Here is a 22,050-nt window from a genome sequence, read left to right as displayed (position 1 = left end):
CCTGCTGAAGCAGGCCTTTGGAACTGCAACAGAAGGCATCTATCTCCAGACCAGATCAGACGGAAAGCTCTTCAACCTCTCCAGACTGAGAGCAAAATCCAAAGTCCAGCTGAAATGTCTGCGTGACTTCCTCTTTGCCGATGATGCAGCTGTCACTACCCACTCTGCCAAAGATCTCCAGCAGCTCATGGATCGTTTTAGCAAGGCCTGCCAAGATTTTGGACTGACAATCAGCCTGAAGAAAACAAAGGTCATGGTTCAGGATGTGGACTCACCTCCCTGCATTACAATCTCTGAGCATGAACTGGAGGTTGTCCATGACTTTGTGTACCTTGGCTCAACGATCTCCGACACTCATTCTCTCGATACCGAGCTAAACAAGCGCATCGGTAAAGCAGCTACCACGTTTTCCAGACTCACAAAGAGAGTCTGGTCCAACAAGAAGCTGACGGAACATACCAAGATCCAGGTCTACAGAGCTTGCGTCCTGAGTACACTTCTGTACTGCAGCGAGTCATGGACTCTTCACTCACAACAGGAGAGGAAACTGAACGCTTTCCACATGCGCTGCCTCCGACGCATCCTCGGCATCACCTGGCAGGACAAAGTTCCAAACAACACAGTCCTGGAACGTGCTGGAATCCCTAGCATGTATTCACTGCTGAAACAGAGACGCCTGCGTTGGCTTGGTCATGTCGTGAGAATGGATGATGGCCGGATCCCAAAGGATCTCCTCTATGGAGAACTCGTGCAAGGAAAGCGCCCTACAGGTAGACCACAGCTGCGATACAAGGACATCTGCAAGAGGGATCTGAAGGCCTTAGGGATGGACCTCAACAAGTGGGAAACCCTGGCCTCTGAGCGGCCCGCTTGGAGGCAGGCTGTGCAGCATGGCCTTTCCCAGTTTGAAGAGACACTTTGCCAACAGTCTGAGGCTAAGAGGCAAAGAAGGAAGGCCCATAGCCAGGGAGACAGACCAGGGACAGACTGCACTTGCTCCCGGTGTGGAAGGGATTGTCACTCCCGGATTGGCCTTTTCAGCCACACTAGACGCTGTGCCAGAACCACCTTTCAGAGCGCGATACCATAGTCTTTCGAGACTGAAGGTTGCCAATACATGTGTAGTCACAACACACATCACAACACAGTCCTGGAACGTGCTGGAATCCCTAGCAAGTATTCACTGCTGAAACAGAGACGCCTGCATTGGCTCGGTCATGTCGTGAGAATGGATGATGGCCGGATCCCAAAGGATCTCCTCTATGGAGAACTCGTGCAAGGAAAGCGCCCTACAGGTAGACCACAGCTGCGATACAAGGACATCTGCAAGAGGGTTCTGAAGGCCTTAGGAGTGGACCTCAACAAGTGGGAAACCCTGGCCTCTGAGCGGCCCGCTTGGAGGCAGGCTGTGCAGCATGGCCTTTCCCAGTTTGAAGAGACACTTTGCCAACAGTCTGAGGCTAAGAGGCAAAGAAGGAAGGCCCATAGCCAGGGAGACAGACCAGGGACAGACTGCACTTGCTCCCGGTGTGGAAGGGATTGTCACTCCCGGATTGGCCTTTTCAGCCACACTAGACGCTGTTCCAGAACCACCTTTCAGAGCGCGATACCGTAGTTTTTCCAGACTGAAGGTTGCCAACATGATGTGTAGTCACAGCAGAGGCTGGGCTTTCGATGCCACAGCACTAGTCTCTATACAGAAAGAGACTAAAGTTGTGGAAGACAAGAGCTCAGCCCCCCCCCCCCAGTTGTGTAACCACTCAGGAAGTGGGTGAAGTATGCATGCAGTCACAGGAGAGGCTGAGGCTATTTCCCTTGTATGACAGGCCTCCTCAGACCGCACTTCCCTGAAGTGGCGGTCCTCTTCCCAGCCTGGGCAAACGCACATGCTTCACCCATTTGCACACGCATGTCCACCCGCAGGAGTGGGTTAAAGTCTCTCTTCCTATCTACTTGTGGCTACCACCTCTTTATCTTGTGCTGATCATGGTTGTGGATGGGACCTACCAAGTTTTGTCCCCCCTTTTTAACGCCCTGCCTTCTGAATCATATAATATAATGCTAATATCACTGAAGCAAAAAGCATCTACCAACTGTCTTTTCCTTAGCAGTGTTTCTCAAACTGTGGGTCAGGACCCACTAGGTGAGTTGTGAGCCAATTTCAGGTAGGTCCCCATTAATTTCAATCTGTATTTTTAACATATTAGACGTGAAGCTACTAATAAGTTACTTAATACATAAGTAAGTATGTAACTGCATTTAGGAAATGTTACAGATCTGTACATGCCCGACAGCAACTGTTACCCTGCACATGCCCAATCTCATCTGATCTTGGAAGCTAAGCAGGGTCAGGCCCGGTTAGTACTTGGATGGGAGACCGCCTGGGAATATGGGTGCTGTAGGCTTATACCATAGTCTTTCAAGACTGAAGGTTGCCAACCAACCATGTACATGCCCGAGGCTCCTGGGAAGCGGGGTGGAGGATGGGAGCCGGCAGATAGCCCCACAGCCCCCCCTTGGTCTGCCAATCATCCCTGAGGGAGAGTGCTGGCAGTGCCCCCAGAGGACCCCCTGGGGTGGTAGCAACTCCAGCAGCAGTTATCAGCAACCCCATGGGCACCCCAGTGGTCATCCAGCCTGACCCCAACCCACACTCTGGGGCTATCTGCATCCGAGGCAGACAGGGAGTCTGTAGGGGAGGTCAGCAAGACCCCGAGCTGCCCAAGTACCCGACCACTAGACACCCTGAGCTACTATCCCTAGCCAGCAAAGACCCAAGAAAGGGGGCGAGACAACCCCACTGCTTACCTGGAGAACCAAAGACTCCGCCACCTATCTGACTGAGAGACTTTTTGCTGGGGGCTCCTGTGAAGTAACGGGCCCCTAATGAGTGTAAAAGCACTTAATTAAATTGTGTCAGCAAACCACTCTTCTTGACTCCTCGGGACGCTGACGGGGTAAGCACGCGGCCTCACGCTGGCCCCTGGGAGAAGCCCAACTCCTTGACAGCCCCAGGGGCATGGACATCGCAGAGGGTTCGGAGAGGACTTCTTTATTTTAAATAATGTTTTTAAACGTATACTTATTGTAAACATTTGATTTACTTACTTAATTGATTTGATTTGATTTTGTCAGATGGGGGTGTTAAAAATTTTCCTGCTTGACGATGTCACTTCCGACCATGACATCATTACCAGGTTAATGACACCACTTCCAGGTTAATGACATCACTTCCAATGGGTCCCAAAAGATTGTCATTTTAAAAAGTGCGCTAAAAAGTTTGAGAAGCACTGCCTTACAGAGAACGTTAAGGTATAGGTTAAGGTTTTTGTATTTCTTGTTGTTGGCATCCTTCAGTCTCGGAAGACTATGGTGTCACGCTCTGAATGGTGGTTCTGGAACAGAGTGCCCTCTCCAGTGCGTGAAGCCTGGGTAAAGTAGGTATGGAGGATAGGCTGTTACCCATGCAGCAAATCCCCCCTCTCCACATCGCTGAAATGGTCCAATGGAAAGGCAGAGGCCAATACAGTTGGTTCCAGCGGCGTTGCAGGAGTTGCCAGAACGTGACTGTGTTCAGCCATGAACTGCCTCAGGGACTCCGGCTCCGGATTTTGCCTCGAGGTTGACTCCTGAAGCCTTTTCCATAACTGGATGTAGCCACAAGGCAGTGGAGGTTTGGGATCAGAGTTTTCCTTCTCTCAGATGAGCTGCCTTCCCAGGCTGAGGAGTCCCATCTACCCGGTGGCTGTTTAGTTGCCTCTTACGACAAGTACAGCCAAACTGAGGGCCTATTCTAATCCCCAGCCCCCAGGGGAATTTACCAGCACAGAAAATATTATACTAGCAGTATAAATAAATTGTATTCTTATCTTACATTTTTCCCATCTCTCTCTCTCTCTCTGTTCTTATTATACAATTGACTTAAATTTTGATGAGTGTCGATTGTTTTCTCATTCAGTCGAATGCCTTGTGTCTCCAGGACTGTGTAATAAATGCACAAGAGGGCAGTATTTCACAGGGGAAAAAACAGGCTGACGTGATTTATATAAAGCATCATGGAGGCTGCTGGCACAAGCTGATTACATCAGCCCAAACATTTGAAATCCAATCATGCAGCCAATTTAATGAGTCCCGGGAACCGAGAAAATTAAGAACATGTTTTCCAGGTTTTCCGTACTTCTTCATCTTCTTTACACTACAACTTCTGTATGCCGCGCCCCAGGCTCAAAGGAAAGAGTGGTTTGTGCCAGCAAGGACAAGAACAGAACACAGCTGCAGAGCTACAGCCAATATTTGATAATGGCAACAATTGACTCAGCAGCATCACGGCTTTTCTACTTCAAGGTCACCTCTGGGAAGCCGTCACAGACTTTCCAACGGCGCTCAAAGTCTCGGAGTGAGGCTTCCTTCTCTCGGTGATACAAAAAGAAGTGATTTCCACATAATTGTCCACAAATCCAACGCAACATCATTTGCTGAAATATTTGCACACTGTTTGACAACACGGCACCCACCGTGTGATTAACCCAACTTTGCAGACAAAGCCCTATAATTGCAATTACATTGTCTGTGGAACATTCATTGTAAATACTGCCTGTAAACCCTCCTCTTATGAAATATAAATTGGGCCACTTGTATTGAAACTCATTCACAAGAGCAACTGTGCAGCAAGCCCAGCCTCACAGCTCCTACCATTTTAGTTTAACCCAAAGGAGACAGCAAACCATCATGCATTCCCCTTCTGGGCATTTCCACTCCACCCTGATTCAAAGCTGCAGCCGTCAGTAGATGACCTGTGCTACTCTACACCAACTCCGAAGGATCAAGGAAACAAGAATGCACAGGAACCAAGTTTGCAATCCAAGCCTGAGTGCTCACCAGCTAGCCTTCTGAAGCTGGGCCGCCTCTAGGGAAGTACTGGCTCACCCACTGACTTCTGCTGACTTCAGGCTGGATGCCAAAATCCCTACTCCGCCGTCGTCCCCCGGCCCCCGTCCTGCACAAACCGGCCATATGAGGAACTAGCCTGAAGAAGAAAATATCAGTGCCACAAGAGGACGTGAATACCAGAACTCTGAAATTGTGGGGGCTTTGAATGGACAATGGATGGGTGGGCAATAATCACCCCACCGGCATCCATCTCTTCTCTCCCCAGGTCCTTGTTCACTTTACACTAAGTCCTATCTATCTGTATAATCACTGACACCACATCAAACCATAGGTTGTACAAGATCCTGCCAGAGAATAAGAACATGAGAACAGCCCCACTGGAACAGGCCATAGGCCCATCTAGTCCAGCTTCCTGTATCTCACAGAGGCCCACCAAATGCCCCAGGGAGCACACCAGATAACAAGAGACCTGCAAGGCCTCCTGGGAATTGTAGTTTAAGAACATAAGAACAGCCCCACTGGATCAGGCCATAGGCCCATCTAGTCCAGCTTCCTGTATCTCACAGCGGCCCACCAAATGCCCCAGGGAGCACACCAGGTAACAAGAGACCTGCAAGGCCTCCTGGGAATTGTAGTTAAGAACATAAGAACAGCCCCACTGGATCAGGCCATAGGCCCATCTAGTCCAGCTTCCTGTATCTCACAGCGGCCCACCAAATGCCCCAGGGAGCACACCAGATAACAAGAGACTTCATCCGGGTGCCCTCCCTTGCATCTGGCATTCTGACATAGCCCATTTCTAAAATCAGGAGGTTGCGCATACACATCATGGCTTGTACCCCGTAATGGATTTTTCCTCCAGAAACTTGTCCAATCCCCTTTTAAAGGCGTCCAGGCTAGATGCCATCACCACATCCTGTGGCAAGGAGTTCCACAGACCGACCACATGCTGAGTAAAGAAATATTTTCTTTTGTCTGTTCTAACTCTCCCAACACTCAATTTTAGTGGATGTCCCCTGGTTCTGGTGTTATGTGAGAGTGTAAAGAGCATCTCCCTATCCACTCTGTCCATTCCCTGCATAATTTTGTATGTCTCAATCATGTCTCAACTCAGGCGTCTCTTTTCTAGGCTGAAGAGGCCCAAACGCCGTAGCCTTTCCTCATAAGGAAGGTGCCCCAGCCCCGTAATCATCTTAGTCGCTTAGAATACAAGTTCTAGGGATCCACTGATGAGGAGAGCAAGCTCTTAAGACCCTGCAGCCCCATTGGAAAATGTGAGATCCTCGGAAATTTTTTGACCTGCTCCTTTAGCTGCTGGGTCCCCTTTTTGACCTTGGGCCCAGACCCCCTGTATCCTATATCTGGATCCCCTGGACCTCCTGGATCCCCCTCTCATGGGCCCTAGGCTCAAGGACAAACCAGTCCCCTGGCACAGATCATTTTCTCCAAGGTGAATTACTAATACCTGGGGATGGGGGGAGTTACCCTCAATGAAGTCCCAAACTAAAGGCAACAGCTAACTCCAAAGCATACCCCTCTTGGAAATCTAGCTGGCCACATCAACCAACCCAACCTGAGTGCCAACGCTGCTGGCATTTGCTCTCCTCCAGGCCCAGAAAACTATGGAGTGTCCACAAAAGAGCACCCTCACTAGTACCATCTAGCAAAAATCTGTCAAAGGGAAGCAGAATGCACCAATAATCACGACCTTGCCACGAACAGCTTACCAACCACTCCATGGCAGCCAGTGCAACTTGAAATCATATTTCACCCTTCAGCGGTGCTGGTTGCCACCTGAGACACCATTTCAAAATGGCCAATCTCCAACATCCAATGCACTGAATGTCCTTCACAAACATTCCCATTTTCGTAGCAGCCATGACCACACCAGTGCAAAAAGAATGCAGCTCATACTCCCCAGGCAACAAGCCAAGTGACTTAAACCCATTTGCAAAAATGGCCCCAAACTGAAACAAAGCCATTGGGGAGTCATCCAGGTGCAGGAACAAACATCCACTCACTGTGTGCTATCCATTCAAATAAACTTGAAGGGCCTGGATAGGACATAAATGGTTGGCAACCTTCAGTCTCGAAAGACTATGGTATAAGCCTACAGCACCTGGTATTCCCAGGCAGTCTCCCATCCAAGTACTAACCAGACCTGACCCTGCTTAGCTTCTGAGATCAGACAAGATCTGATACAGCTATGTATAGCCAGATCAGCGCATAACTGGGCTCTAGAAGCCCAACAGAGCCAAACTCTCTATCCATGTCCACATTGGTCCATCTTGGAACATGTCAAGGTAATCTCAATCCGTGACCCAGACAAGTCCTCAGCTTTGGCAATCCCTCATACTACTACAAAATAAATGACCAGGACAAATGGCAGCTGAATAAAGGCAAACTGACAGTTAATCAGGGCTAGCGCCAGCGCAAACATGCTGTAAAGCCCCCATGTGCTGTGTTATGAATTTGTAGCACAGTTACATAGTACATTAATAGTACTAAAAAAATTTAAAAATAATGAGCATAAGCTAAAGTATCTGTGTGTTCAAAGGAACTTAAGTGAATGAGTACAAAATGTTCTAATGCTTTCGTTCACCCAGTCCCACAGCAGGCTATCTTTTCCCTTTTTCAGAATGTGTCACTTTAGATTAGAGTGAGGAGGTGTGACTGGCAAAGGCAGGTTCGAATGTCGAAAAGGCTTCAAGAGAACATTTCATTTCCCTGACACCAAATGCAGAAGGTTCCGGAAAAGAGAAACCAGGGAGGGATGAAGATGGAAACCTCCATAAAAGTCTACAGCAGTGGTGTAGCTAGAGGGGGTGCAAAGCACTAAGTTTTGCAGGGAGCCTCACCACGGTGCGCAAGTGGCCCTTCCCCTTCCTCTTTGGAGCCATTCTGGGCCGCGAGAGGCCTGTTTTGCTCTTGCAGCCCAAAATGGCTTTCGAAGGGGAGGGGGAGAGGCTACTTGAAAGCCACAGAGAGGCTCTCTGCAAAACATAGTGCTTTGCACCCTCTCTAGCTACACCACAAAAATTAAAAGTTATGTATGTCTTTAAAAAAGTTATGTATGTCTAGATGCATACTTGCCAGGGAGAAAAAAGATGCTCAGAGAAACAACCATTTTCTCAGACAACTCATAAGTGCATCCAACCAGAAATGGATATGGGTGGTGTCCCATATTAGAGGGCAATGGCCATGCCATTTTATTATGTGGGATTGACTCACGGGCCTTCTCTGCACCGAGAGCTGAATTTAGCACAGATGAAATGAGGCAACCTGAAGAGAGAACTCTGAAATCCGTTTTAAATTGGTAGCAGCTTCAGGGCTCTTGGGGCCAAGTGTCAGAAAATATCTGAAAGGCATTAATGTGCAGAATTTTGAGCCCATCAGCAAAATCCGAACTTCCAGAGAAAATGCCACAGGCATGGAGGCCTTCTGGATTTTTAGGCATGAGTGGGTCCCACCCCACTGGCCACTGTCCAGCCGAGAGTTGAATGTGTCCATAGCTCACCTTTTCTTGTCATTGCCAATACCTTTCTTTTTCCTGCCCTGCACAGAGTAGCCAAACAGCATCTAAAATTCAAGGTGCATTTGTGTGTGCACACTGCATATGTGTTCTGAGCAGCAGTGGCATAGCTAGAGGGGGTGCAAAGCAGAAGTATTGCGGGGAGCATCACTGTGACGTCTCCAGGCTTCCCCTCCGCCTCCCCTTCAGAGCCATTCCTGGCAGTGGGAGCAAAACAGAGTCAAATGTCGGGAGGAAGGGAGGCGAACGCCTCCGTTTTGCTCCCCTGAATGGCTCCAAAGAGAAGGGTCCGCTTGCACGCTGCGGTGAGGCTCCCTGCAAAACTTAGTGCTTTGCCCTCCCCAGCTACGCCAATGCTGAGCAGTCTGGTGTGTTGTTGGCAAAAGCAACAAGTGGAAATTGGAAGTAAAAGTCAGCTGTGCCTGCATCTGGGAAGTGGGATAATTATGTCCTTACAGGACACTTCTATCCATTCACACTAGATGGCTGTTTACAATGTGCTATATTGTTAATCTCAGATGTACTCATGCTGAGTAGAAGTTACTAAGTTGATGATCGTCACAAGCTTTTCAGCATGCATCTGATCTGAAACTTCCAAGCACACAGTTTTTTTTAAAGCTGCCAAAATCACTTGTGGCAATTATGTGCTTGCCATACTTTGATCATTTTTTTTTGGGGGGGGGGGGATTATTTTTGCTTTGATATTCGTGATGCTGAGTGGAGTTAACCAGTCACCTTGCTGGGATACTTAAAAGCCTGGACTTTGTCTCAAATTCATGATTTTAGTTTTGCTTGTTCCCTTTATTTTCTTATCCTGTGTTGAACCTCAGCCTGCCCTATCGGACTACTCAGATCTGTGCCAGCTAAATTGCTGGCACAAGTCTGAGTTGATTTAGGGCCCAATCCTATTCAATTTTCCAGTACTGGTGCAGCCACAAAGCAGCCCCATGATAAGGGAACAAATGTTCCCAGACTTAAAGGAGACCGCTGTGACTGCTGCCCCAGCACAAGATGCAGTGCATGGCCCATTGGCACAGCAGCACTGGCACTGGAAAACTGGATAGGATTGGGCCCTCATATAGGGCTTTCGGGGATGGAGATTAGGTTATGGCAGAGACCGGCAGCAAAGCTCTGTTCACCATGCTGTCCTTATGACGCTTTGGCATGGAAAATTCCATGCCAGATCATCAGCTACGGAGCGAGGTGCTGGCTGCAGCTGTGGGTGCTCTACTCACCACCTTAATGCAGGGCCCCTCTAGACACAGGCCCAATTTGGCCAAAGTGCCCTAAGGCTGGCCCTGCTCTATAGGTTCTTCTCCCAAGAATGGGGGGGGGGGATTATCTAGATAATAACAAATTTTAAAAATGTTTCATTTGTTACATATCAATCTCACCTTTTAGGGGTCATGACGTGAACATTACTTCGGGGCTGGGGCACCTTCCTTATGAGGAAAGGCTACGGCGTTTGGGCCTCTTCAGCCTAGAAAAGAGACGCCTGAGGGGGGACATGATTGAGACATACAAAATTATGCAGGGGATGGACAGAGTGGATAGGGAGATGCTCTTTACACTCTTACATAACACCAGAACCAGGGGACATCCACTAAAATTGAGTGTTGGGCGGGTTAGGACAGACAAAAGAAAATATTTCTTTACTCAGCATGTGGTCGGTCTGTGGAACTCCTTGCCACAGGATGTGGTGATGGCGTCTAGCCTGGACACCTTTAAAAGGGGATTGGACAAGTTTCTGGAGGAAAAATCCATTACGGGGTACAAGCCATGATGTGTATGTGCAACCTCCTGATTTTAGAAATGGGTTATGTCAGAATGCCAGATGCAAGGGAGGGCACCAGGATGCAGGTCTCTTGTTATCTGGTGTGCTCCCTGGGGCATTTGGTGGGCCGCTGTGAGATACAGGAAGCTGGACTAGATGGGCCTATGGCCTGATCCAGTGGGGCTGTTCTTATGTTCTTATGTACTCACAAAGTACTTTTTTTTATCACCAGACCTGAGGATGGAGAAAATTACAGAGGTCACAAAGATGTTGATTTTTCTCTTACTGAAGTGAAAAACTGTGAGAAACTGAAATCGCAAGTCCCAGGGCATCAACGTTTGACTGTAATCAGGCTTATCAGTGGGAAAATTCTAGGCAAAGGATGTTTAAAGAACACAGTGAAGTGACTGAAATCCAGTGCTTTTCTTAGCCGATCATTTTCCAGGTACTTAAGCACAATGGCAGATAAATTGAACACTGATTACCTGCAAAGTATACCTACATGTTCAGCTAGATCAGGGGTGCCCAAACCCCGGCCCTGGGGCCACTTGCAGCCCTCGAGGCCTCTCAATGTGGCCCTCAGGAAACCCCCAGTCTCCAATGAGCCTCTGGCCCTCCAGAGATTTGTTGGAGCCCGCACTGGCCCGACGCAACTACTCTCAGCGTGAGGGCGACTGTTTGACCTCTCATGTGAGCTGTGGGATGAGGGCTACCTCCACTGCTTGTTGTTTCACGTCTGTGGCGCAGTAGTGGCAGCAAAGGAAAGGCCAGCCTTGCTTTGTGCAAGGCCTTTTATAGTCCTTGAGCTATTGCAATACCTTCATTCATTCATATAAGTTCATCTTTAATATATTCATTTATGTGAACTTATGTAAGTTTATTCAAATTTTAAATGTAAATTAATTATTTTTCCCCCAGCCCCCGACACAGTGTCAGAGAGATGATGTGGCCCTCCTGCCAAAAACTTTGGACACCCCTGAGCTAGATGAAGAATAGGGTAATCCCTATTGTTATGGCTGCTAGTTCCCTAGAAGTACCAGAGAGGGTGGGAGGGTTATTGTCATACAAGGACAGCTACAGGTGTAGGAAATTATTACCAAAATAGGAACTTCATTAATAAGTCATGTTAATACCATGAATAGGAGAGGGCCTTGGGCAGCCCAATTGTAACCAGTGCTAGGGCAGCTTGTGCACTAGTGTAGCTTGGCCCACGTTGCATCCAGTCCTGGGGAAGGAGCAGGCTGGGGGTCTCTTTGGGGTAAGGGGACATTTGTTCCCTTACTCCATGTAAAGCTCCAGCCTGTGCAATGGGGCTATTCAGATCTGTGCCTGCCAAACAGCCAGCACAAGTCTGAGAGCCCTGGCTTGGGCTTTTAACCCTGGGAAGTGGGATAGGATTTGGCATTCACCAGCTGCCAAACCTGTCTCCTGTCCTGGACCCAAACCACGCCTCCTTCTGCCTTCCCGCAGCCCTGATCTAGACAGTAGCGTAGCTATGAGGGAAGGGCAACACGATAAGTATTGCAGGTGCCACAGTGCCCCATGTAACCAGCCCCTTCCACTCGCTGTCAGAGCCACACTGCCCAGAGTGGCTCGGACAGCGAGTGGGAGGGGTTGCTTACATGGCACATTGCGGTACCTGCCATACTTACTGTGCCACCCCCCCGTAGCTATGCCACTGAATCTAGACGCTTTTTAAGAGACATTGTAAAGGGTAGCCTTAAACATAAAAAACAGACAGCTGGGGCCATTGGGGGTAAAATTGACAGGTATGTTTTAAGCATGGACTTTGTTTCAAGTCAAGCACAGATACGGGAAGGAAAGGGAAAGCAAAGGGGATCAAATATGGGTATTGTTGAATTCATTAGTTTTGTTTGTTCCTAACTATGCCTTAGCAAGAGAGCAAGTACAATGGAGTCTCCTGGAATCCGCCCTTGCAGGAAACAAATTTTAAAAGGCAGGCCAGGGGGTGGCTCATGAATTTCAAAGAAGAGCTCATGAATGTGCAAATGTGCCTGTTGAGCACAGATAGTGGTTACGCCTCCTCTACTAGCAGTCTATATAATGTACTTCGACAGGGCTGCTCAAGAGGTAGTAGATGAACCGCAGTTCTCATCCTGAATGTTTGATCATGAAGAAGCAGTCACAGCTGTGCCAAGTTTAATTCATAAAAAAAATGGCCTTGAGGAAATTAAGGCAAGCCTATCTGCTCTGATAGCATTTTCTGAATCGCAGCGGGAAAAGTGCAGCCATTTGCAGGGCAAAGAATCCAGAGAGAAACCCGGTTTGGGGATGGACGGAATAAGCAGGGGAAGGAGAATTGTCTTCAAGAATTGCTTAAAACTTACAACCAACATTTTGAACAAAACCTTTACCAGGTAAGGTTCTTTTTCAGCTGAAACACAAAGACACTCATTCTTCAGGTGGCCTGCTTTATTCAGGTCCATTGTAGTTTTGAAAAGCATGGGTCAATACTATGACAGTGGCATAGCTAGAGAGGGTGCAAAGCAGTAAGTTTTACAGGCTCCTGAATGCACCGTGGAAGCGGCCCCTCCATTTCGGAGCCATTCCAGGTGGTGGGTGCAAAATGGGTGCTCTTGGACCTTTAACAATTGTGTAGAGAAGGGAATTTTAGCAGGTGCAGCTTCTCATCTGTGAAATAACAAGCTGCAGCAGTGGAAAGGCCTTCCTCTACACAATTGTTAAAGGCCCAGGCAGTGGTGTCACAAGGGTTGATGTCACCTGGTGTAGGAGGTCAGTGTGTCACCTTAGGATGGACCTCTGCCCTGGGTGGTGTGCATGGTGATGCACCTTTGCCCTGCCCCTACTGGTTTTTTGGCTATAACTTTTGATAGATTAGGGATATTTCAACGTGGTTTGTTTGACTGCATGATGATATTATTCAAAAATACCAAGATTTCAAAAATTGGCCAGTAGTGGTGTCACCCCCCTGTGTGCGTCACCTGGTGTGGCCCACACCCCTCACACCTTCCTAGCAATGCCACTGGGTCCATAAGCCCTAAAGTTGAAAGGTTGGCCACTCCTGGAACTCTTTCCCTGTAAAAATGCTTTTATGTTTTTTCTCTGCACAGCTAACAGCAATTTTAAGGGGTGTGATTTGGATTGGAGCCGTGAAATGAGGGAAGTGTTACACCTCCCTCCACCAGGGCCACAACCTGACCTAAATGAGTAGCCTCTACTACCGTGTTTGCCCAAAAATAAGACACTCATATTTTATTTTTTTTTGCTCAAAAAAAAAAAAAAAAACCAAAAAAACACTATGTCTTATTTTTGGGGTAGGTCTTATTTTTTTTTTTTTAAATGTACAACAATCCACAGTCATTCATGTACAAAAATATACCTTACAAAAATATCCCCTCAGCACCCAGGAGGATGCCTGCCTACCTGTCTACTCAGAAGTCAGTCCCTTTATAGTTAATGGGACTTACTCCCTGGAATGGGTGGAGATGGTATTCCCTAAGCATCCAGGAGGATTCATGCCTGCCTGTCTACTCAGAAGTCAGTCCCTTTATAGTTAATGGGGTTTACTCCCTGGAAGGTGTGGAGAGGGTGTCTCCTCAATGTTCAGGCGGATGCCTGCCTACTCAGAAGTCAGTCCCTTTATAGTTAATGGGACTTACTCCCAGGGACAGGTGGAGAGGGTGTTCCCGGTCATGTTGTCCACCTGCCCTGCCCAAGGACCCCTCCCACCCCCCCCACCCCCAGCCCTGATTGCAACTAGGTCTTACTTTTGGGGAAACATGGTACTGCTCCTGGCAAAAGAAAACAAACTTGAGAAACACATTCCAGCATTTCCTGCACATGAATTGCTTGGCCACTGTTTGGCATCTGCTTTAAAAAAAATGTATAATATCACATCAATTGTACTATGGGATGCAGACAGGATACTTGGTGCCCTTTTTTTTTTTTGCAAAAGGGAAAAAGTAGAGCACAGCAGAAGCTTTTGAGCAATGCTGCTATCATTTGCAAAAATGTACAAAAGTGAGGCTAACAGAAAAAATCTATCGTGTTGGAAGCCACAGCAGAAGGGAGGGAGACAGACAGACACGGCAATGCCAGTGTAATTGGCATTCCATTTCAGCTGGCTTGGCCCAGGCCAAAGGCTTGGAACACAATGACCCATATCCTTGAATTAATTTCAAAGCTATTTGACATGCATGTACACCAAGCAGAGGTCAAGTCCATCCCTCCAGTTCTTGCAGGTCAGTCACAGACAGACCTTTGCTTCTTGCACCAAGTAGGTCATTCTAAGGGCTGCGGAGAAGAGCATTTTGGAAGCCATTTTACAAAGGGATTCTTTGTAAAAATATTTAACTCTGATCCTGGAACAAACTTAAAATATACATATTACAAGTGGACTCACTTTTATCACAGCTAACATACAGTAGTGTAGCCAGATGGGGGTGGTGGTGCTGTAAATATTACAGGTGCTGCAATGCACCATGTAAGTGGCCCCTCCTCCTCTCTGTCGGAGTCATATTTGGGCAGTGTTGGTAATGCACAGGTGCTCACTGAACCAAACGGCATCTGCTGTGGAATGGCTCTGACCGTGCAGGTTGGTGTTTGTAGGTGTTTGTAATGCTTACCACAAGGCCCCCCCTCTGGCTATGCTACTTAACATAAATCAATTTTTGACAAAAAGGAACTGAGGCTGCAATCCAAAACACACCACTCTGGGAGTTAAGTCCCACTAAGATTTGCTTTTGAGTAGGCATCGCATAGGCTTACACTGTCAAGCATTTATTCCTAGGAATGAAGGTTGAAAGTCAATGTTATGGCAGAAAGAGGGGCTGCCCCGCCCCCCCACATAGCAGGTCAAAAACAATACCTGTCTTTCCCCTTCCTCATGTTTAGCCATACTCAATGCATCACAAAATTGGAAGGTCCCTCTGTTTTGTCTGCCGAAGGGTCTCTGCTTCAGTCCTTGGCATTTCCAAGCAGGGAAAGACCTCTCCTTTAAATCACTGCTCATCAAAGGAGAAAATACTGAGCTATAAGGACCAGTGGCCTGAAGCAGTATAAGGCAGCCCAGCTATGTTCTTATGACAATATAGAGCTGGGAGAAACTTTCAGTATGATGATGTCATGCCACACTTTGAAGTCAGTGGCATAGCTGGTCCTCTGGCACCTGAGGCTGTGTAACGGAAGATCAGATCATCAGGTGGATGACTTGGTGTTGACAGCAATTCCCATGTTTTAACAGCTGGTTGACAGCTCTGAGAAGGGCAGGGCTGGCTCCACAGCTGTAATCAATCAAGGCCAATGGAGACCTGGATGGACACCTGAGCTTCATTTGACCTTGATGGGACTTTGAATGAGCTAACGAGGTAGCTCACAGCTGAACTGCATTTGGACAATGGGCCATACAGGAATAAAAGGCAGCTTCAGAGGGAGCAGACTCAAGAACAGAGGGACCCAGACCCACACGACACAGATGGATGAGGACCTATGGGAGAATTGGACAGCCAGGACTCTGCTGGAGGATATAGAAGAGAGGACTGCCAGGACCCTGCTGAAGGAGACACTCTGCTGGAGAGAACCAGAGGAGGAACTCTGCTACAGGGAAGACTGAACTGTGCTTTGGGCAATTGGATTGGACAAGGACTGGAGGCTTTGGACCTTTACCCACTAAGTTTGGGGGAGGGAAAGCCTCTGGACAAGAGGACTTGCAGGGAATAAGTGTTTGTAGCAATAAGTTTGGTTAATTGCTATAGATAAGGAGTTCTATGTTCATTCCTCTGTACACCACAGCTGTTGTGTCTAGAGATAAGGATGGGTTAATCAGCCAAAAAAGGGGCATTGGGAGACAGAACACTTTTTGCATGAGACAGGCTGTGACTTGTGATATCACCCCCCAGAAGTGCCTGATCAGGAAGTAGTTTTGGTAATGTGATATCACCACCAATTACTTCCAGGTTACAGTGCATTTGGAGTGGTTGTGCTCCACTCTGAGTGACAGTTTTTTCACCTTTTTTATTTATTGAAAAGAAGAAATTCATTTTCAATTCATTTATCAAGAGAACCATTGGGGGATGTGAGCCCCCAGTGTGCCTTGTCAATTGTCAAAAAAACTGATGGTGTGCCTTGACCATTTTAGTGCCTTGCCAGTGTGTGCCGTGAGATGAAAAAGATTGAAAATCACTGGCTTGTATTACAACTATCGAGGCTCTGATGCTTTAAAAATGTGCTCTTCCTATGGAGACACATGTACAGCTTTCTGCTGCCAAAACAAACTATTGCACCTTGAGGATCACAGTATGATAACAATAACTTGGATGTCATATTTAAACCTCAATCCATATTTAAATTTCATATTTAAACTTCACGGAACATACCAAGATCCAGAGCTTGTGTCCTGAGTACACTTCTGTACTGCAGCGAGTCATGCACTCTCCGCTCACAACAGGAGAGGAAACTGAACGCTTTCCACATGTGCTGCCTCCGACGCATTCTCGGCATCACCTGGCAGGACAAAGTTCCTAACAACACAGTCCTGGAACGTGCTGGAATCCCTAGCATGTATGCACTGCTGAAACAGAGACGCCTGCATTGGCTCGGTCATGTCGTGAGAATGGATGATGGGCGGATCCCAAAGGATCTCCTCTATGGAGAACTCGTGCAAGGAAAGCGCCCTACAGGTAGACCACAGCTGCGATACAAGGACATCTGCAAGAGGGATCTGAAGGCCTTAGGAGTGGACCTCAACAAGTGGGAAACCCTGGCCTCTGAACGGCCTGCTTGGAGGCAGGCTGTGCAACATGGCCTTTCCCAGTTTGAAGAGACACTTGGCCAACAGTCTGAGGCAAAGAGGCAAAGAAGGAAGGCCCATAGCCAGGGAGACAGACCAGGGACAGACTGCACTTGCTCCTGGTGTGAACGGGATTGTCACTCCCGGATTGGCCTTTTCAGCCACACTAGACGCTGTTCCAGAACCACCTTTCAGAGCGCGATACCATAGTCTTTCGAGACTGAAGGTAGCCAATATCGCATATTTAAAAGATGACTGAAGGCCCCCTCCCCTTCAGAGCAAGGCATTTGTCTCCATTTTGCTCTCGGGGGAGGGGGAGAGACTGCTTGCATGCTACCATAGGGCTCCCTGCAAAACTCAGTGCTTTGCACCCCAGCTAGCTCTGCCACTGGAGAGCACACAAGCCCTCAGCTCTGCCCACGTGCTGGATACACCAGTGAAAAGATGCTAAGATGACTGGGAGAAGTGTGAACATCAGGAAAGGGATGGAAGTAAGGAATTGACTTTGGCATTCATTTACAAAGGCAGTGAGAGTTCAAAAACGTAGAGCTTAGCAGGAAAGTAGAGGACAAGCAACTAGGGATTAGGACCAAGGCAGGCAAACGATCGAGCTGTGTTTCAAACGCTCGTGTACTTACTCAGCATAATTTTTCATTACCCATAACCATAACTCCTTTTGTTAATACCTCTTTCTTCAAGGGGCTTCTCCAACAGTTTTACAGAGTTTCCTTTAAAAAAACAAAACTTGGCTAGGAGGCGATATTTCTTTGATTTCGTTCCTTTCTATCGGTGGCGTAGCTGGAGCGGGGTGGAGCACTCGGCCTGGCAGGGAGGTGGGTGAGCGGCCCCTCCTTTTGGAGCCATTCCCGGCAGGGTGGCAAAACGGAGCCGTACAGCTCCATTTTGTCCCCCTTGCAGGGAATGGCTCCGAAGGGAGGGGCAACTTGCCCACTTCCCTGCCAGGCTGAGTGTTCCACCCTCCTCCAGCTATGCCACCATTTCAGGGAGATCCTTGGGGATAAAAGAGTCAGAGGGCTAAGGCAGCTGAGGCTGGGAAACAGGGAGGATAGAAAGGGCTAGACAATGAAAGGGAAGGGAGGTTAGATGTAGTAGCATAGTTATAGGGGGGTCAGTAAGTATGCATGTAAACAGCCCCTCCCACTCGCTGACAGAGTCATTCTGGGCAATACTGTGCATTGTGCCGTTCAGAATGGCTCTGATAGTGAGTGGGAGGGGCCACTTGGCGCATTGTGGCGCCTGCAATACTTAATGCACCACCCCAGAGCCATGTGAAAAGAGAAACTTTGCAGACTGAAAGATATATTGACATTTGCTTCACGCTCTGCTGGGAAAATCCCTTGTTATGAGTTGTTTGTTTAACAGGTTTAAAAAAAAAAAAATAGCCGTTTATCTACATTAGCTTGCAATGGAATCACAGTCTTGCAGAAAGCTCTGTTTTGATCTGGCAGTTTGGATCCTGCCATTTAGCAAGTTGCAAGCAGCAGATCTGGCCTGATTAGCAAGCTGAAATTTTTCCCATTACTTCTGAGCCCCTATTACAGGGACCCAAAACAGCACCCCGCTGCGTGTTGCTCTGGTTTACCACTTTTAAAGAGACAGAAGACCTTATCCTTGCAGAATCAGCTTCTCTACTTGCCAAGTCTTTTTTCCTGTTATCAAAATGTGGGTCTTAAGAACCTAAGAAGAGGCCAGCTGGATCAGGCCACAGGCCCATCTAGTCTGGCTTCCTGCATCTCACAGTGGCCCACCAAATGCTTCAGGGAGCACACAAGACACAACCTGATTCCTGGTGCCCTCCCCTGTACCTGGGGAGGGGCAATGGTGGACTTCCCCAGCCCTGCACCCTTATGGCGCCCCCTGTGGGGTGTTGCCACCTCTCATGCGCAAAGCCACCCCCCCCCCACTTACCTGAGGCTTAGGGAACCTCGCATGACCCCTGGCTGCATCAAGGAAGCTTCCTGTGACTTCCCCATTGCCTCTAACCAAACACTGCAGGCTACACAAAGCTATATATAGTCAAATGTTTCATGCCAGAAAGTTCTCCAATTTTTTCTTGCTAGTAGCAAACAAGGGGGAGGAAAAAAAGAGACAATCTCACCAGCTACTCGGTTATCTTTCCTTGCCAGGTGATCTGCAGTCATGCAAGCATTTCTTGGCTTAAGATGATATTGCAACAATTTCTCTGCCTCTGAACATTAACCTCCCTGGTACGTTCACCAAATTGCCGCACTTTTTGTTTGCTGACACAGAAAAATAGCACTTCCCAACAGCACAACACCAGATGGTAATTGCATTCTAATAATAGAACAAAATAGTGAGATTGCCTACTATTTAGTTGTGCTTTAACTGATGTGACAGCAGAAAGCCAGCCAGCTGGTAAATACGGAAAGGGGAATGGGATTTTCAGAACCGTTGGCCCCCCAGTTTAGGTGAAGAAATGAACAAGTGGCAGGGCAACATCAGTGCGCCCACTGAAGGTGATATCAAGGAATCTTGAGATTCCTTTTGAACATGTGAACCTTCAGGGCTGGTTCTTATATACATGGCCACTGAGTGATGATTGACGCATCAAGTAAAACCTGCATGTATGAAGGAACCACTGCAGATCTAAAAGCACAGGTAAAATCTACATGACTGAACATAAAAACCGAAGATGGGAGAGGGTTGTGGTTAGTGCTCAGGGTCGCCAGAGGCCAAGGGCAACTAGCCATACCTGGTAAGACAGGTTTGTAGCATTACAGAGACCATTGGGGTAGGGTGCCAAGACCCTATACAAATATGGGTGTGATCCTACAGCGGAGATGAGATGGTGCAGGTCCCCTGCACTGACCCCTATCACAAATGTGCTGTTAGGCATGTTCACACAGACTAGGGAGTTGGCTAGGCTGGTGGGAGGCCTACACTGGCTCTGGAAGGCCAGATCCAACCCCTGCACCACCACAGTAGGGTAGGTTTACATCACGCGATGAGGGGTGGGAGAGAGTGGTGCACCCCTGCACCACCACAATAAGGTAGGTTTACATCAGGCGATGAGGGGTGGGAGAGAGTGGCAGAAGGTAATTCCAAGGGTCAGGAGGGGGCATTTTTGGCTGGGGAGGGTGGAGCACCAGACAAATTGGGCCACGGAGGGATGGAATCGGCAGTGCGCTGGATCATAACCCCTCATCCCCAGCCCTGGCAGCCTTACATGGGCTGCTCAGATTTGTGCCAGCTACAAAAAGACACTTCCCATGTCCTGAAGGTTTGATGAGGCCGTACAGACGTGAATTGGAACCCTCGTTAAGTCAAATCTGTGGGTCTGAAAGCCATGGAGAGTGAACTTGTACACAGTTCAGCAAAAAAAAACAACCCTTCTGCACTTGGAGAATGATCAGTCCTTCAATATAGGGAGATGAGCAGTAGAAAGAGCAACTTGTACCTGAACCAGGTACAAAGGTGGAATGACCAACTTCTGGCTCTCGAACACAGGTCAACTGATCTCTCAAGAGTCACAGCAGTAGCAGCTGAAGGTCACGTCCAGTTCATTCAGGAGCAGAGGTGTGACAGTGGCTTCCATTATGAGAACTAGACACTTGTAATTATATACAGGGGCCCCCATATCTGCGGATCCATCATCTGCAGATTCACTTATCTGCAGATCAGGTCAACCTCCCGAGGGTCCTCTGAGCCAAGCAGAGGCCATGGACATCCGTCTGCAGTTTCTGCCAGTGCTCACAGTGAAAAAAGTCACTTTGGTTTCTCTGTGAAACCAGAAGTGATGTTTTAATGCCCTTTAAGGCATTAGGAGGCTCAGGGAGGCCCTCTGGGGCTTCCCTGGGTCTCCCAATGCTTTGTAAGGCACTGAAAACATTACTACCAGTTTCACACTTCTTTAACTTTATTTCTTTACTCGGCATGTGGTTGGTCTGTGGAACTCCTTGTCACAGGATGTGGTGATGGCATCTGGCCTGGATCCCTTTAAAAGGGGATTGGACAAATTTCTGGAGGAAAAATCCATTATGGGTTACAAGCCATGATGTGTATGTGCAACCTCCTGATTTTAGAAATGGGCTATGTCAGAATGCCAGATGCAAGGGAGGGCACCAGGATGCAGGTCTCTTGTTATCTGGTGTGCCCCCTGTGGCATTTGGTGGGCCGCTGTGAGATACAGGAAGCTGGACTAGATGGGCCTATAGCCCAGTGCGGCTGTTCTTATGTTCTTAACTGGAAGTGACTTTTTTCCATTGTTGTGCTCAAGAGGACCCTCCAGAGGCGAGGGGAACAGAGGTCCCCTCGGCTCTGGAGGGCGGGGGGGGGATGCGTTCTCCTATATCTGTGGTTTCACTTAACTGCAGAGGGTTCTGGAATGGGACCTCCGTGGATACGAGCGCATGCCTATATATTTAAAGATAGGTTTTTCTGTTTAGCACTGAGCCATCAGCATATTCCCACACTTACCCTGTCCCTTGAAAAGCAAATGAGTCACTGAGGTTCTCCAAGAAGTTGATCACATTTCCCCCTTCCTTTCAGAGCACAAGAAAGTCAATTCCTTTTGTGTCAATTGCATCAAATCTAGGGAAGAAAATGTGCTCTCAATCCACTATTCTGCCAGGGTGTCCAACTGGGAATGCTTGAACTTGTAGATGGCTGCTGATACGATGTATAAATATATACTTGAAATTTCATCTCTATCTCTCTGAGTTTTGAACTTTTTCCAGCACAACTTGCACAGAAGAGAGGTGCTGCAGATTCCAAGCTGCTTGTCTAAAGAACATGGCAGCAAAGTTTTCAAAAAAAAATAAAAGCCTTTCTAACCCCCTAGAATCCTACTGTCATTCACACAGGTACAAAGCCTCCTACCACATTTGTAGGACACTGAAAACTTCTTGTTGTTGGCAACCTTCAGTCTCGAAAGACTCTGGTATCGCGCTCTGAATGGTGGTTCTGGAACAGCGTCTAGTGTGGCTGAAAAGGCCGATTCGGGAGTGACAATCCTTTCCACACTGGGAGCAAGTGCAGTCTGTCCCTGGTCTGTCTCCCTGGCTATGGGCCTTCCTTCTTTGCCTCTTAGCCTCAGACTGTTGG

The 22,050-nt window shown here is 48.0% G+C and overlaps 1 pseudogene; it reads left to right on the top strand.

Moving 5' to 3' along the window:
- The first annotated feature begins 2,286 nt into the window (after positions 1 to 2,286).
- Positions 2,287 to 2,405, top strand: LOC136636977 (5S ribosomal RNA; annotated as a pseudogene).
- Positions 2,406 to 22,050: the final 19,645 nt, after the last annotated feature.

The sequence above is a fragment of the Tiliqua scincoides genome, chromosome 1 (assembly GCF_035046505.1).
Source record: "Tiliqua scincoides isolate rTilSci1 chromosome 1, rTilSci1.hap2, whole genome shotgun sequence".
NCBI classification, from domain to species: domain Eukaryota; kingdom Metazoa; phylum Chordata; class Lepidosauria; order Squamata; family Scincidae; genus Tiliqua; species Tiliqua scincoides.
Note: the sequence above shows the minus strand (reverse complement) of the source record. Positions and strands in the feature narration are given on the sequence as shown.